General features: G+C 39.0%; 1 non-coding gene across 1 annotated transcript; it reads left to right on the forward strand.

The window, feature by feature from the left end:
* The first annotated feature begins 14,689 nt into the window (after window positions 1-14,689).
* Window positions 14,690-14,762, forward strand: TRNAE-CUC (transfer RNA glutamic acid (anticodon CUC)). Its single transcript has one exon. It is a non-coding gene; the product is annotated as a tRNA-Glu (tRNA).
* The last annotated feature ends 869 nt before the right edge of the window (window positions 14,763-15,631 follow it).

Raw genomic sequence — 15,631 nt, forward strand, 5'->3', positions numbered from 1 at the left:
TGCTAAGGCACCAGCAGTTTGAACCCACCACTGCTTTTGTACTATCAGAAAGTCAACATGGTGAAATGTAGGAATGATAATGGAAACAGTTTGACTCACAGCCCTGAAAAGGCTCTGGGGCCTCCAGGAGTCTATAAACCATACTATGAGAACTGGCAATATATGCATGTGTGTATGTATGGAAATATATGTAAAATAGTTATCTACTAAGTTGACATTTCTCTGAGTTAAATATAATTCCCTACATTTGACCTAAAAAAAGGTGCATTCTAAATTTTAACTAATTTGCTTTCCCCCCCAAGTTTAATTTATTGGATAAGTAACATAACAACAATAAAGATATTTTAAATTAAAAAAATCATCTACCAATTTCTATAGTTTAATTTTAAGGTAGTAATGGGAGTGCTTTTGGAAATCTTTTATTACAAAAGTATTGTAGTCTCATCATAAACAAATTCAAACAATAAATGTACAAATATTTTTATTCAGAAGCAGAAATAATTGCACTTTTTCACTCAGCAGTTTACCATGAATATGGGATTACTCACAGGGATTAACTTGGTGGTCCAGTGGCTAACACTCCACACTCCCAATGCAGGGGGCCTGAGTTAAATCCCTGGCCAGGGAACTAGATCCCACATGCCATAACTAAGATCTGACATAGCCAAATAAATAAATGTATTTTTAAAATTTTTACAGATTTCACTCATTCTTATTAACAAATACATACTAAGTTATTTTATAGCCATACTGCAACTTATTTAGCCACTTTTTTTTTTTTTAGCCACTTTCTTATTGACAGAGAAGCAGGATTTCAATGAATCAGTTCAGTTCAGTTCAGTCGCTCAGTCATGTCCGACTCTTTGTGACCCCATGAATCGCAGCATGCCAGGCCTCCCTGTCCATCACCAACTCCCGGAGTTCACTCAGACTCATCGAGCCCATGATCCAGCAGATGGACTCATGACGTCCATCGAGTCAGTGATGCCATCCAGCCATCTCATCCTCTGTCGTCCCCTTCTTCTCCTGCCCCCAATCCCTCCCAGCATCAGAGACTTTTCCAATGAGTCAACTCTTCGCATGAGGTGGCCAAAGTGCTGGAGTTTCAGCTTTAGCATCATTCTTTCCAAAGAATACCCAGGGCTGATCTCCTTCAGAAGGGACTGGTTGAACCTCCTTGCAGTCCAAGGGACTCTCAAGAGTCTTCTCCAACACCACAGTTCAAAGGCATCAATTCTTCGGCACTCAGCCTTCTTCACAGTCCAACTCTCACATCCATACATGACCACTGGAAAAACCATAGCCTTGACTAGACAGACCTTTGTTGGCAAAGTAATGTCTCTACTTTTTAATATGCTGTCTAGATTGGTCATAATTTTCCTTCCAAGGAGCAAACGTCTTTTAATTTCATTGCTGCAATCACCATCCACAGTGATTTTGGAGCCCAGAAAAATAAAGTCAGCCACTGTTTCCACTGTTTCCCCGTCTATTTGCCATGAAGTGATGGGACCAGATGCCATGATCTTCGTTTTCTGAATGTTGAGTTTTAAGCCAACTTTTTCACTCTCCTCTTTCACTTTCATCAAGAGGCTTTTTAGTTCCTCTTCACTTTCTGCCATAAGGGTGGTGTCATCTGCATAGCTGAGATTATTGATATTTCTCCCGGCAATCTTGATTTCAGCTTGCGTCTCCTCCAGCCCAGCATTTCTCATGATGTACTCTGCATATAAGTTAAATAAGCAGGGTGACAATATACAGCCTTGATGTACTCATTTTCCTATTTGGAACCAGTCTGTTGTTCTATGTCCAGTTCTGTTTCTTCCTGACCTGCATATAGGTTTCTCAAGAGGCAGGTCAGGTGGTCTGGTATTCCCATCTCTTTCAGAATTTTCCACAGTTTATTGTGATCCACACAGTCAAAGGCTTTGGCATAGTCAATAAAGCAGACATAGATGTTTTTCTGGAACTCTCTTGCTTTTTCAATGATCCAGCGGATGTTGGCAATTTGATCTCTGGTTCCTATGCCTTTTCTAAAACCAGCTTATACAAATATTTCTGAGCTCATATGTGAGTGTCTCTGTGCACTATACCCCTCAGAATTGGAAGTGGACTTGCTAATCAAGCAGTGTATGTACATTTAAAAATTTGAAGGCATTTCCAAACTGATTTCCCTAAAGACTGTATCAATCTACACACCTGATAAAGGTATATGAGAAAGCAACATAGGACTTTTGAGTGTAAAAAAACCTTCCCTGGTAGCTCAGACAGTAAAGAATCTGCCTGTAATGCAGGAGACCTGGGTTCGACCTCTGTGTCAGGAAGATCCCCTGAAGTAGGAAATGGCAACCCACATCAGTATTCTTGCTTGGAGAATCCCATGGACAGAGGTGACTGGTGGGCTATAGTCCATGGGGGTCACAGAGAGTTGGACATGACTGAGCGACTTTCACTTCACATGAGACAATCGGGGTCTGAATAGTGGTCTCACTATTGTTCTCCAGGGTATTTTTTTTTTTTTTAATATTTCTGAATCCTTTGGTCACTCTTCAGGGATCCTAATACTCATCGAAAATCCCTACTAGATAGATCAATATTGCTGCTTTCTTAGGATTCTCTATTATGGCTCAATTTTGTATAAAAACCCTGCCAGATTATGGGCAGAGGCATTGGGACAATCAAGGGCTTTAGCCAAACCCCAGAGGCCACTGACAGGCTTGCCCACTTCTCAGACATTTGTCCCACATAACTCTTGTACTGATGAAGCAATCTTCTTCAACTGACAAACCTTTTGCATCTACTTATCTCTGCTGGGAAAGTTCAACTCTGGCTCTTTTCTTTTTGTCACTGGTGTGCCAATGCCAGGATTTAAGAGGGCTCTCTATGTGAGAAGTTTCATTGCAGAGTCCTGAACAGTTTTTCTTGTAGCTTCTGTGAATTTGTACCAGATGCATGTCTCAACTAGACTGTCCATAGGTATCTTTTTGGGGCCATAGCAGACACTATGCCACTTCTTTAGGGCAGAACATCTGGGAGGTGGCATTTGTAGCTGCCCTGCAGGTGAAAGCCATGCTGCGTCTCCTGATTTATGAGCCTGCCTTGATGAGCAAGGGGTGTGGTAAACTGAGTTCAGTTCAAACACTCCACAAGAGTCTCCAAGATCAGCCTTCGGAATGACTCAGTTCTCACGTGTAAGCCAAAATTCCTCCCCGAGCTGGAATCCTGGGCTTGCTGTCTTCTCACTTTGGTAAGCAACAATGTACCTCGGATTTTTATAGGAAACAGAGGGTTAGATAGATGGGGTCATATAGGAACCAGAGATTTTCCTGGAAGATACTGACCCTAATACCCATTTCTCCAGTTCCTCCTTTATTAAAAGGAGGAGTACTTATTAAAAAGACTAAAGGACTCCTTAAGAGCTCTTCTGATTCAAAACTGCTGATTTACTACATGCCAAAATTAGAGATACCAAGGGAATATTTCATGCAAAGATGGGCTCAATAAAGGACAGAAATGGTATGGACCTAACAGAAGCAGAAGATATTAAGAAGAGATGGCAAGAATACACAGAAGAACTGTACAAAAAAAGATCTTCACGACCCAGATAATCACGAAGGTGTGATCACTCACACTCACCTAGAGCCAGACATCCTGGAATGCGAAGTCAGGTGGGCCTTAGGAAGCATCACTACAAACAAAGCTAGTGGAGGCCATGGAATTCCAGTTGAGCTATTTCAAATTCTAAAAGATGATGCTGTGAAAGTGCTGCACTCAATATGTTAGCAAATTTGGAAAACTCAGCAGTGGCCACAGGACTGGAAAAGGTCAGTTTTCATTCCAATCCCAAAGAAAGGTAATGCCAAAGAATGCTCAAACTACTGCACAATTGCACTCATCTCACATGCTAGTAAAATAATGCTCAAAATTCTCCAAGCCAGGCTTCAGCAATATGTGAATGGTGAACTTTCAGATGTTCAAGCTGGTTTTAGAAAAGGCAGAGGAACCAAAGATTAAATTGCCAACATCTGCTGGATCATTGAAGAAGCAAGAGAGTTTCAGAAAAACATCTATTTCTGCTTTATTGACTTAAGCCTTTGACTGTGTGGATCACAATAAACTGTGGAAATTCTGAAAGAGATGGGAATACCAGACCACCTGACCTGCCTCTTGAGAAACCTGTATACAGGTCAAGAAGCAACAGTTAGAACTGGACATGGAACAACAGACTGGTTCCAAATAGGAAAATGAGTACATCAAGGCTGTATATTGTCACCCTGCTTATTTAACTTATATGTAGAGTACATCATGAGAAACACTGGGCTGGAAGAAGCACAAGCTGGAATCAAGACTGCCAGGAGAAATATCAATAATCTCAGCTATGCAGATGACACCACCCTTATGGCAGAAAGTGAAGAACTAAAGAGCCTCTTGATGAAAGTGAAAGAGGAGAGTGAAAAAGTTGGCTTAAAGCTCAGCATTCAGAAAACGAAGACCATGGCATCTGGTCCCATCACTTCATGGCAAATAGACGGGGAAACAGTGGAAACAGTGGCTGACTTTATTTTTCTGGGCTCCAAAATCACTGTGGATGGTGATTGCAGCAATGAAATTAAAAGACGCTTGCTCCTTGGAAGGAAAATTATGACCAATCTAGACAGCATATTAAAAAGTAGAGACATTACTTTGCCAACAAAAGTCCATCTAGTCAAGGCTATGGTTTTTCCAGTGGTCATGTATGAATGTGAGAGTTGGACTGTGAAGAAAGCTGAGTGCCGAAGAATTGATGCTTTTGAACTGTGGTGTTGGAGAAGACTCTTGAGAGTCCCTTGGACTGCAAGGAGATCCAACCAGTCCATCCTAAAGGAGATCAGTCCTAGGTGTTCATTGGAGGGACTGATGTTGAAGCTGAAACTCCAATACTTTGGCTACCTGATGCAAAGAGCTGACTCATTTGAAAAGACCCTGATGCTGGGAAGGATTGAGGGCAGAAGGAGACGGGGACGACAGAGGATGAAATGGTTGGATAGCATCACCGACACAATGGACATGGGTTTGGATGGACTCCAGGAGTTGGTGATGGACAGGGAGGCCTGGCGTGCTGCAGTTCATGGGGTTGCAAAGAGTTGGACACGACTGAGCGACTGAACTGAACTGAATGAGACCACTATGACTTGAAAAATAAGTTGATTCTTGCTGTGGGGGTTACTATTTAACTGTTCTCTCATCAGTTGCTACTTAACTATGCTCAAACCATGAGATTCCAAACTTTTGCCAGTCCTGGGACTTTCTAAAGTCTATGGAAGAAGGCTGTGGTACCACCCAAGAAGAGCTTCTAGAGAGGATGGATGTGGCTGCCCAAGCTGTAGGACACAAGCGGATGTTTGGAGTGGTTAGCCTCAGGTTCTCTAACTGTGGAACAGGAGAGGTAGGAGCTTCATTGTGATGCACATGGTAGGGTTCTGGGTTTCTCCAAGGCATCTATTGATTGCATTCTCTTTGAACCCTGTTCCTGTCAATGTACTTTACACCTGTGGACTAGTGCATCTCGGCTGAACCAGAACCCCTACATACTTGCTGGTTCTTATTCCTCAGTGTTATTCTTGATTTTCCCTTTGAATTAGTACTGAAGGATGGTGGGAAGCACACAGAATTGCTACTAGTAACATTTGCAGTATGTATGTATCTTTTAGTACAGGCAAAACCTAAAACATGTTCTCCAAGGACCCACCTCAGGGGTAAGTGACTTAACTTTCATTGCTAACCACATGACTTTTTGCAAAGAGATGTTTCTTTTGTGAAAAGCTACAACTTGACATCTTTTAAAAATTTGTTTCCAGTTATGGTAAAGACTACATCTGCTTCTGTTCAGTATATTTCTCTTGAGGGTTTCTTGCTGACTTACCATGCAATGTTCTATATTGGCTAAGTTCCTCACATTGCTTTCTGAAACAAACAGACTTCTTCATCTGAAAAAGAATCATTCCTGCTTAATTTTTCTAACACTGCCAATAAATATCCTATTTGATCAGTTACTTGACTCTATACCAAAAGTGATTTTTTTTACACTTTTTACACTTTTTACACAATTTAACTTTATTAAATTTTTCCTGATCACTAGAGTAATATATTACTTATAGAAAATTTGAAAACATAAATAAAATAAATAAAAATCACCCATTATCCCACCATCCACAGATAATCTCTCTCCTGGTGTATGCGATTTTGATGTATGGGATATTCTACTCATTTTAGTGTATTGGGATTACTACATACCCTTTGTTTTATAATTTTATCTTCTATTTAATATAATGTGAACTTCATTTTTAGTGACTATAGGATCAAATTGTATAGCCACATTCAGCTAACATCAATCAATTCCTGTTAGATATTTAGCTTTTATTTTTTTTTGCTATATATTTTGTGCCATGTCTGATTAACTCTTAAATTCCTAGAAGTCCAAGGAATAAGCATTTTCTAAAAGAAAAAGTTATGAGAGTCGATCTTAAAATTCTCATCACAGAAAAAAACTAAAACTATGTAAGGTGACATTTGTTAACTAAACTTATTGTGATAATAATTTTGCAAATATATACATATACATATATCAAATTGGGCTCCTGCAATGCAGGAGACAAAGGAGACACAGGTTCAATCCCTGGGTTAGGAAGATTCCCTGGAGGAGGACATGGCAACCCACTCCAGTACTCTTGCCTGGAGAATCCCATGGACAGAGGAGCCTGGCGGGCTATATTCCACAGGGTCACAAAGAGTCAGACACGACTGAAGCGACTAAGCATGCACGCATGCACATATATCAAATCATTATGTTGTATACCTTAAACTAATACAATTAGTGTCAAAAATTATATGTTAATTATATGTCAATAAAACTGGAAAAACTCAATAAAAACAAAATAAATGAATGTAAGTAATTAAAATTTAATTTAAAATGAAAACTTTAAATTTTGGAATAGTTTTAAAGAAAAGTTGCAAAGACAGTACAGAGTTCTCAAATAGCCCATCCTGTTTCCTCTGTGACTAACATCTTATATTAGTATGGTGCATTTGTCACAATTAATGAGGCAACACTGATATATTATTATTAGCTGGTTGACACATTATTATCAACTAAGGTCCATACTTTGTTCAGATTTCTTCCTTGTTTACCTCATATCCTTTTTCTGTTCCAGGATCCCATTCAGTATACCACATTACATTTAGTCATCATGTCTCCTTAGTGTCATTTTGACTGACATTTCTCAGACTACTTGCACATAATGTCAAGGATATATACTATCAACATGGTTCATAACTGTTGATGTTAGTCTTGATACCTGGCTGAAGTAGTGTTTGTCAGTTTTCTCTACTATAAAATTACTGTTCTCCCTCCCTTTTCCATACTGTACTCTTTAGAAGGATGTCACTAAGCACAACCTACACTTAAGGAAAAGGGAATGCTTCACCTCCTTGAGAGCAAGTAACTACATAAACTTGGAATTTTTCTACATGGAAGACTTATCTATTCTCTCCATTCATTTATTCAGTCATTTACTTATATTCATGTGAACTCATATTTATTTTATACTTTGGGTTATAATCCACTACTATTTATTTGCTCAAATTGTCCCAGCTTTGGCCATTGGGAATTCTTTCAGTTAGCTCCTGTATCTCTGAGATACCTTCATTATTTTGTGTATGATTAGTACTTTCTTACTTTCTGGCACTATGAGATGATCTAGGCTCATCTTGTATATTTCCTGCCCCAGTCCCAGAATCAGTCATTTCTCTAAGCATCCATGGTTCCTTTTATTGAAGCATGATATTAAAAACCAAGATCTGGGTATAAAGTATGCATGTTGCTACTGGAATGTCATTTCTAGCTGACAGAGCAAGAAAAAAAGTGTGTATCTAACTTGTGTATATATAAATACCTACATATATTTCTACATGTATCTACTTGTAACTATATTAAACTGAGTTCATACTGATGTTTCCAACTCTGACAGCCATCACCTCACAGATCACTGTAGTCTATTCCCCTTGTTTATCTGCCATGTTCCACTCCAACAGTGAGAAAGTAGGCTCCTACCATCTGTTATCTATTTACATAATTGTTCAATTCCCGTACATATACATAGTTGTTTCAAAACTGCTAATGTGTATCTCCATGGGAAACAACTTGATCAACAATAGTACAGTGCTTATGTGCTGTTTCTTTTGTTTTTAGTCTTAGAGCCACCCACCAGTCTTCTTTGTCCATGGGATTTTCCAGGCAAGAATACTGGAGTGGGTGGCCATTTCTTTCTCCAAGCGATCTTCCCCACCCCGGGATCGAATCCAGGTCTCCTGCACTGCAGGCAGATTCTTTATCAACTGAGCTACCAGGGAAGCTCAGCCCTACAGCCACCACTCATTTCCAAAGTTACATAGATCGGTATATTTTCCTCTGCTCCCTTCAGTGAGGTTGTTTCACACATCTGTGATACAATTAGATTCTTTAGTCATGGTCTGCATTCCATTCTGGGATCCCCTGGCCTACTAAATGATTAAAAAAATTTTTTCATATATTAAACGTCACTCTTTGTACTGTAATGTTCTATAGGTTTGTTAAATGAACACCATCATATAGAATACAATATCATAACAGAACTGTACCACTGTAAAAAACCCTCTGCTTCACTTATTCAACTCTTCCCCTACTTCGATCCCTGGCATATTGATCTGTTTACTATCTCCATACTTTTGCCTTTTCCAGAATATCATATAAGTAGAATCATACAGTATGTGGCCTTTTTAAACCAGTTTCTTTCACTTAGCAATTTGCATTTTAAATTCATCTTGGTCTGTGCATAGTTTGACAGCTCATTCCTTTTTATAGTATTCCACTGTATGGCTGTATCACAGTTTGCTTACCCGTGCATTTATTGAAGGACATCATGGTTGCTTCCAGAAACAATGATTATGAAGAAAGCTTCTATAAATATCTCCGTGAAGGATTTTACATGGATATAAGTTTTCAAATGAGTGTAAATACTTAATACTGCACTTGTAGATTGTAAGAAAGAGCATGTTTAGCATTGTAAGAACTTTCCAAACTCTTTTCCAGAATGGCTGTACCATTTTGCATTCTCAATCAGTAATGAATGAGAGTTCCTGTTGTTTTGCATCCTTATCAGCAATTGGTACAGTCAGTTCTTTTTTCCAGTAGTCATATATGGATGTGAGAGTTGGACCATAAAGAAGAATTGTGGTGCTAGAAAAGATTCTTGAGAGTCCCTTGAACTACAAGGAGATCAAACCAGTCGATCCTAAAGGAAATCAACCTTGATATATATTGGAAGGACTGATACTGAAGCTCCAATTCTTTGGACATCTGATGCAAAGAGCCAACTCATTGGAAAAGGCACTGATGCTGGGAAAAATTGAAGGCAAAAGGAGAGGGGGCAGCACGGGATGTGATGGTTAGATAGCATCATTGACTCAATGGACATAAATTTGAACAAACTCTGGGACACAATGAAGGACAGGGGAGCCTGGCGTGCTGCAGTCCATGGGGTTGCAAGGAGCTAGACATAACTTAGCAACTGAACAACAACAATAGGAGGAAATAAAAATTTAAAGAAAGGATCTTGATCCACAGTGCCACATTTCTCTTCAGAAAGTTTGTACTTATGTCTCTGAAGTAACTTGTTCCTAACTCTATTGTTCCCCACATTTCATCAGGCACCAAGTCATGCTGATTTTTATGCTTGTTGACAGTTCCATTCTCTCCATTCTGAAAGCCACTCCCCCGATTCAGGCTTTCATTACCTCACACTGGGACTAAACACAACAGCAAGACTGCTTGTTTCCTAGACTCCAGTACCTCCTTGTTACATATCCCAACCATACAATGCAGCCCAAACAAAACAAAACAAAAAGATGTAATCTCCCTGTGACAATTTTTATCTTGGTAACTTTTTCTTTTCAATAACTATGAAGTAAAATTTAAAGCCCTTAGTCCAGTATTCAACATTTCTTTAACCTAATTTCTCTTTAATCCTCTTTCTGATTTCCCTGCACTGACCAAATTAGTCTTTTAGCCATTCCTTTCCATTTGGAAGGCTTTACTTTTATTTTCCTTAGTTAGTTCCAAGTTCAAAATGATAATAATCAAAGCTTTTGCCTAAACTTAATGTATTTTGATTTCTCTTTTACTTTCTATCTACTCAATACTGCAAAATAGTTTATTCAGTTCAGTTCAGTTGCTCAGTCGTATCCAACTCTTTGTGACCCCAGGGACTGTAGCACACCAGGCTTCCCTGTATATCACCATCTCTCAGTGCTTGCTCAAACTCATGTCCATTGAGTCAGTGATGCCATCCAACCATCTCATCCTGTCGTCCCCTTCTCCTCCTGCCTTCAATCTTTCCCAGCATCAGGGTCTATTCCAAGGGGTCAGTTCTTTACATCAGATGGCCAGAGTATTGGAGTTTCAGCTTTAGCATCAGTCCTTCCAATGAATATTCAGGGTTGATTTCTTTTAAGATTGACTGGTTAGATCTCCTTGCAGTCCAAGGGACTCTCAAGAATCTTCTCCAACACTACAGCTCAAAAGCATCAATTCTTTGGTGCTCAGCTTTCTTTACAGTCCAACTCTCACATCCATACATGACTACTGGAAAAACCACAGCTTTGACTAGATGGGCCTTTGTCGGCAAAGTAATGTCTCTGTTTTTTAATATGCTGTCTAGGTTGGTCATAGCTTTTCTTCCAAGGAGCAAGCATCTTTTAATTTCATGGCTGCAGTCACCATCTGCAGTGATTTTGGAGCTCCCCAAAATAAAGTCTCTCACTGTTTCCATTGTTTCCCCATCTATTTGCCATGAAGTGATGAGATCGGATGCCATTATCTTAGTTTTCTGAATGCTGAGTTTTAAGCCAGCTTTTTCATCCTTCTCTTTCACTTTCATCAGAAGGCTCTTTAGTTCTTCTTTGCTTCCTGCCATAGGGGTGGTGTCATCTGCATATCTGAGGTTATTGATAATTCTCCTGGCAATCTTGATTCCAGCTTGTGCTTTATCCAGGAGTCAAATTTGCTTTTCTGTTGTTTAATACTATTCTCTATTATTCCCACTTGCATTTTACTACCTAATCTTAGTTAATATGTATATTCATCAGTGTAACTGAAAAGAGGTACTTTAAATCATCTGCTTCTTTTATGTTTTCTCTAAAGATTTGGCAAAGTACCATGTATAACAGGAATTAAATAAATGTGAGTTGAATGAATATGTGAAAAATTGCAAAAGTAATTTGAAATATTTTATTTGAATTTTTATTACACAAAAAATATATCTTCACTGTGGAAAAAAGAAAAGTCTAGAAAATATAAATATTCAAAAAAGAAAAAAATTTAAATCTCCATATAATTCCATTATCCAAAGATAATTACTATTAACAGCTTGGTTTTACATGTAACATATCATACTTTTTCCATACATGTATGATATTTGATTGGAAGTGATGACTATGCTTTGTAATATGGAATGTCTCTTAAGTTATGTACCTTTAAAATGTACCTCAAGGGGCTTCCCGAGTATCTTAGTAGTAAAGAATCTGCCTGCCAATGCAGGAGACACAGTTCCATCCCTGGTCTGGGAAAATCCCACATGCTGTAAGTAAGCCTATAGCCCACAACTATTGAGTCAGTGCCCTATGGCCCAGGAACCAAAACTCTTGGGTCCACATGCCACAATTACTGAAGCCTACAACCTTAAAGCTCATGTTCTGCAACAAGAGAAGCTATCACAATGAGAAGCTGATGCACTGCAACTAGAGAGTAGCCCCTGCCAATCACAACTAGAGAGAAGCCCATGAAACAACAAAGACCCAGTACAGCTAAAAATAAATATTTTTTTAAAAAGTATTTAAGAAAAAAGAGAACAAAAATTAACTATAAAAAATAAAGTGTACCTCAAAAGGTCAACTGGACACACAAAATTTCTTGGTCAAGGTGCATAGCATCACACACAGAAGTATACTAGTCACTTGAAGTAGACTTGGTATTTCTGATTCCCAGTTTAGAGACCCTCCCATCAAATCCTACTTTCACTCAACCCTACTGCATATTTTCCTTGACATGTTGTCCTTTATCCAGCAATTTAAGGATTATGGAATCATGACAGAATCCCAAGAAAGAAAATGGATATTAACTGTTTTCTCCTCTCTCCATCATTGAGAACTTCAGTGATTCTACCACAAGAGGTATTTATATACTTGATAGTTTTACAAGTTTGAAATACACACACACACACACACACACACACACACACAAGTGTATTTAAGTGTATACATACATATACTTTTCCCATTTTGGGGTAGGCTCAGTAAATTTTCTGAATAATTTGGTATAATTTTCTTAGGCGGTGTGGTGGGTAGTCCAGCTGCAGGCATAGCTCATTATTTTTTAAAATGTGCTTGATTCATACATCTTGCAGGTATATTCAGTTATGGCGTAAATAAGTGGTAGCTTTCGATTTAGTTGCAATTGTATGGTTTTTCAATTGAACAAAGTTGTGCCCAGAACTTCCTGGAGGATGGACAGTAGGTTATAAAGTTAGGCATCAGTAGCATTGTTTTCGGAGAAGGCAATGGCACCCCACTCCAGTACTCTTGCCTGGAAAATCCCAGGGACGGGGGAGCCTGGTAGGCTGCAGTCCATGGGGTCGCTAAGAGTCGGACACGACTGAGCGACTTCACTTTCACTTTTCACTTTCATGCATTGGAGAAGGAAATGGCAACCCACTCCAGTGTTCTTGCCTGGAGAATCCCAGGGATGGGGGAGCCTGGTGGGCTGCCGTCTGTGGGGTCGTACAGAGTCGGACACGACTGAAGCGACTTAGCAGCAGCAGCAGCATTGTTTGGTTAAAAAAAAAGGGGTGTGGGGCTTCCCAAGGCTCAGTGGTAAAGAATCTGCCTGCTAATGCAGGAGACACGGTTCAACCCCTGATTTGGGAAGACGGCACATGCTGAGGAACAACTAAGACCATGAGTCACAACTTCTGAGCCCACTGCTGAAACTACTGAAGTCCAAAGGTCCTAGAGCCTGTGCTCTGCAACAAGAGAAGCCACCACAATGAGAAGCTTGCGCACTAGCCTGTGCAACTAGAAAGTAGCCCCTGTTTGCCGCAGCTACAGAAAAGCCGGAGTAGCACAGCCAAAAATAAATAAAGTTATATTAAAAAAGGAAACAATCTAAATGTTCAACACTATATAGAACTGGATAAACACTAAATTATTGTATCCCTGGTTAACAGAATACTGTGAAGCAGTAAACAAGAATTTCAGAGATCATTATATATACTGGAATATATATATATATTCCAGTATATATAATGGAATATCTCTGGAATATATTAGGTGAACAAAACAAGATACAGAAGTGTGGATTGTAAGCTGCCATTTATGTTAAAAAGGGAAAAAATAGACATGTACATAATTGCTTATATAGGTATAAACACTTCTAGAAGGAGACTTAAAAATCTAATAACATGGTTTACTTACAAGAGGGGTTCTGGGTGTTTAGTGGATAAAGTAAAAGGACATCTTTCATTGCATTTTTAAAATTCTTTTTGAAATGTGAACTATGTGAATATATTACTCAGATTTTTTAATGTGAAATTACATGGTCTAATAAACTAACATAGTTGGAGAAACCAGAAGACAGTTTTAAATTAAATGTCTCCAACTGTTATGAAAAAGAGATCAAATACTGAAGCGACTTAGCAGCAGCAGCAGCATGCTAATTGTTGAAGTATTATATCAGTTTACCTGATTGATGAAGTTCTTCTGCCATTGAGTGTACCATGGAATCAATGTGATATAGTGGGAAGAACATGGGTTTTAGGAGCAGGCAGAAATAAATTCAAATCCTAGCCTTTTTCATTTTTTGGCCTTGGTGGGCCATATATCGGAGAAGGCAATGGCACCCCACTCCAGTACTCTTGCCTGGAAAATCCCATGGATGGCGGAGCCTGGTAGGCTGCAGTCCATGGGGTTGCTAAGAGTCGGACACGACTGAGCGATTTCCCTTTCACTTTTCACTTTCCTGCATTGGAGAAGGAAATGGCAACCCACTCCAGTGTTCTTGCCTGGAGAATCCCAGGGACGGGGGAGCCTGGTGGGCTTCTGTCTATGGGGTCGCACAGAGTTGGACACAACTGAAGAGACTTAGCAGCAGTAGCAGGGCCATATATGGGATCCCAGTTCCCCAACCAGAGATTGAACTCCCACCCCCTGCAGTGGAAGTGCATAGTCCCAACTACTGGACCACCAGGGAAATCCCATTCAAATCTTAGCCTTTTAATATACTGGCTTTATATGTTTGGGTAAGCTATTTAACCTTTTTGGAGTTTCAATTTTCTTATCTGTAAAATGGGTGAAATCTTGATAGGGTTATTGTAAAGGTTAAATGACATAACACCCAACAGGAACAAATTGGTTGGTTTACTTAGCCTTCTCTCCTTACATGGGTGAACTGAACTGAGATGAACTGATATGCAGAAATTAAATGTCCTGAGAAACTGCAAGTTGCATGGTAAAGTACTACATGTGTCTAAAGGCCCTGTATCTACAATTCAGTTGTCAATCTCATATTTCTTATGAGGAATAAATTCTTTTATTACCTCATAATTTAAAAAACCCTTGGGGGAATTCCCTGGTGGTCCAGTGGTTAGGACTCTGCACTCTCACTGCTGAGGGCCCAGGTTCATTCCCTGGCTGGGGAACTAAGATCCCACAAGCTGTGTGGTGTAGCAAATAAATAAATAAACAAAAGATGCAGTTTAAAAAAAAAACAAAAAACCCTTGGGCTATACAGTCTTCCCTTTTGCTTCTCTGTCTGAAAGATGATCAAAAGGAAGACAGTGCTTTGCAACACATTACAACTACACCTTAATAAATATTCCCACTGGTTTTCTGTGGGAAATATTTTATTCTAATGTTAATTTCCAACAAATATACTTTTAAGAGGGATATTGTACTCCACTACTTATTCAGAATTTGAAATATCAGTGTATCTTTTTTTTCCCAGTAGTAAATACCATCTTAATATATATCAAAACCAAGGTTACCCATTAAATCACATTAATACTTACCGATATTTTACCCTGAATAAGACTTTTTTTTTTGCTGCACAGCACAGGCTGTGGGATCTTAGTCCTCCTAAGGATCAAACCTGTACCCCCTACATTGGAAAGCAAAGTCTTAACCACTGGACCATCAGGGAAGTCCTGAGAATGACTTTATATATTTATCAAATGTGTTACTTGATATGATGATTTTTCAATTAGTTTTCACATTTGTAAAACCACAAGAATTTTGCATATATGGAAATATTAAATTATATTTAATGTAGACTCTTTATAGCAGTCACCAAAATCTAGGAGACTGAGAGGTCCTAACTCGAATACTGACTGTCAAACTACTGACAAGTGTCTCCGGTACAGTTCTTGGTGAAACAAAGGTCATTGCTCAATCATATTTTCTCAGTTATACTCAGGATAAGTTGTTAGGAACTAAGTAGAGAGTGTATTTTTCTTTTTTAAATATACTGGGGGAAATGTATATATCCAGATTTTCTTTCTGTCAGTCCTTG

This window comes from Bos grunniens, chromosome 7, assembly GCF_055505025.1.
Source record: "Bos grunniens cultivar Pamir isolate PY7600 chromosome 7, Bosgru_T2T1.0, whole genome shotgun sequence".
NCBI classification, from domain to species: Eukaryota; Metazoa; Chordata; class Mammalia; order Artiodactyla; family Bovidae; genus Bos; species Bos grunniens.